This window comes from Xiphophorus couchianus, chromosome 22 (assembly GCF_001444195.1).
Source record: "Xiphophorus couchianus chromosome 22, X_couchianus-1.0, whole genome shotgun sequence".
NCBI classification, from domain to species: domain Eukaryota; kingdom Metazoa; phylum Chordata; class Actinopteri; order Cyprinodontiformes; family Poeciliidae; genus Xiphophorus; species Xiphophorus couchianus.
The window spans coordinates 5,358,345-5,360,457 of NC_040249.1; the positions used below are offsets into that span (position 1 = coordinate 5,358,345).

Sequence of the window (2,113 nt, forward strand, 5' to 3'; positions counted from 1 at the left end):
ACACCATACATCTTAGCTGAGGTTGTCAGGAAAGAGGTTTACATCCCACCGTGCTAGAATAGATTAAAAATGTTCATAACTATCTTAGTACCATTTTTTTATTTTATCTTAGCTGAGTTAGCAATAGTGGTAATGCTGCAGCTAAACATGCTAGTAAGCTAAACTTCTTAAGCCTGAGGTAGTTGTACCCAATGAACAGAATATCTCAACTGAGGTTCCAAGGCAAATACATAATATTCAACTTTGCTTGAATACAATTGAGATGTTTATTACCATTTCACTGACGTTTTATGCCTTAATCAAAAACACTTACGTTTTTGTTTTCTTTTTTGAACTGTAATTATGAAGCGGATGTGTAAATTTATCTTAATGATTGGTTAGAATTGAACTGATTTTGTTAGTACATTTTAAAGTCGTTTTTGTTTTAATTATAAACTAAAACTTCATCTAGCAGTTAAACAAAGAGAATTTTTATTTGGAAGTAGGCTGATTGATTAAAATAAATTGCACCTTTAACAGAAATCAAACATGTGCGTCACTCATTAAATATTCCCTGACTTTTCTTATTTAAGCTTTTTTTTTTTTTTTTAAAGATCCACACTTAAAGTAAATAGAAGAACATTTGAAAATTGTAGCCTGTAATTGTTCAATAACTGGAAAGATAGTTGTAAAAAGGGTTTAAATAATACTGTTATGTTTTTTTTTCTTTTATCAAAGACAATAAATCTGTAGTAAAACTGCACACAGAGAACCGCTTGCTGTGCTCGGGGGGAGACTCACCGTCGGCCTTTTCCCAAAGCAGAGGTGATGTGTCCTGGTCCACTAATGTCAACGTCGCAGCAACCATCGTAGGACTGTCAAACACACTAACACACAACCTTTTCCAGCTAACCCTAACACAGTAAGTGTGTGTGATTATGTGTGTGCCCAAAATGCCAAGTGCTCTCCTGTCCCCTCTCAGTACTTCCTCCGTTGTGTCGCCTTCACTTGCCTGAGGTGAACATGCATGTTCGACAGGCGTGTACGCCGTCTTTATGTGTTTGTCTCCGTATTTGAACTTTTGAACAATCAGAGTTCAATAATGTATTCCCAGGGCCTTGTAAATGCCATCTTTCCCCTTTTAACTTTGTCCAGCATTTTTCCTGGGATAGACCCAAACAGTATATGGCATGGTTGCGAAGTGGAATGAAAATATGATGAAGTTTTTGAACTGTCAAAACAGATTAAAATTTAAAAAAATGAAATAGATGACAAGCATATGTGTCTTGATAAAATATTTTCATTCATTCATTCATTCATTCATTCATTCATCCAGACACAACAGTACAGCGGCGTCCAGGAAAGGAACTGGAACACATTTGGGACAGTGCAGAGGGCATGCACCAAAAGGCTTGTAGGTGTTGGAGCGTGAAGGGTTGGGCTTTTTTCCCCCTGCTAATACGGATATAATGATGTGACTATTTCAGTGTCAGCGTGCAAGAGCGAGTGTGTGCCGTCTGATCACAAGGAGCAGTTGTCTTGTGCGTCTGCTGGACGGTTCTTCATGACTCACACCCCGTGAAGAAGAGAGTCGAAGATGGAGCTTATGCAGAAGCTGATGAACAAAAAGAGACAGCGGCTGTGTGTTGTTTTGACTGAAGGAGGGGAAGGCTGACAATGAGTTTGTCCAGCGAGATTTCTCTCTGTGTTATTTATTCGCACAGATCAATCTTATTTTTTATACATGTGTGCACATATTGAGTAAACAGACTAAACTTCAAAGGCACTTTGTTTCATTTTGTGCAGATGTACAAATTTCAGTGAAGCACAAGTAAAACGAACAAAAGAATATATTTTTAAAAAATGATGGTGTTACACTGTATTATGTTAATTCAGACCAAAACACATCATTGTTTTGGACATCTTTTTAATTTTATGGTGGCTCTGAATGCAAACTGGGTCCAACCCAACACTAGCAAAATATCTGATTTATTTATAGTTCCAATCATTGAGGCCTCTTTGGTTTTAAAAAGTCATCTTGAACTGTAGAGAAGTTAAGTACACCTGGATAAGTCATAAGTCCATTGGAGGGCAACACAAAGATGCAAAAGACAAACTTCACAAAGCCTAGGGA

At 37.3% G+C, this 2,113-nt stretch overlaps 1 long non-coding RNA gene across 1 annotated transcript; it reads left to right on the forward strand.

The window, feature by feature from the left end:
• Positions 1-723: 723 nt before the first annotated feature.
• Positions 724-1,815, forward strand: LOC114137506 (uncharacterized). Its single transcript, XR_003594005.1, has 3 exons — positions 724-901; positions 1,316-1,393; positions 1,467-1,815. It is a non-coding gene; the product is annotated as an uncharacterized LOC114137506 (long non-coding RNA).
• The last annotated feature ends 298 nt before the right edge of the window (positions 1,816-2,113 follow it).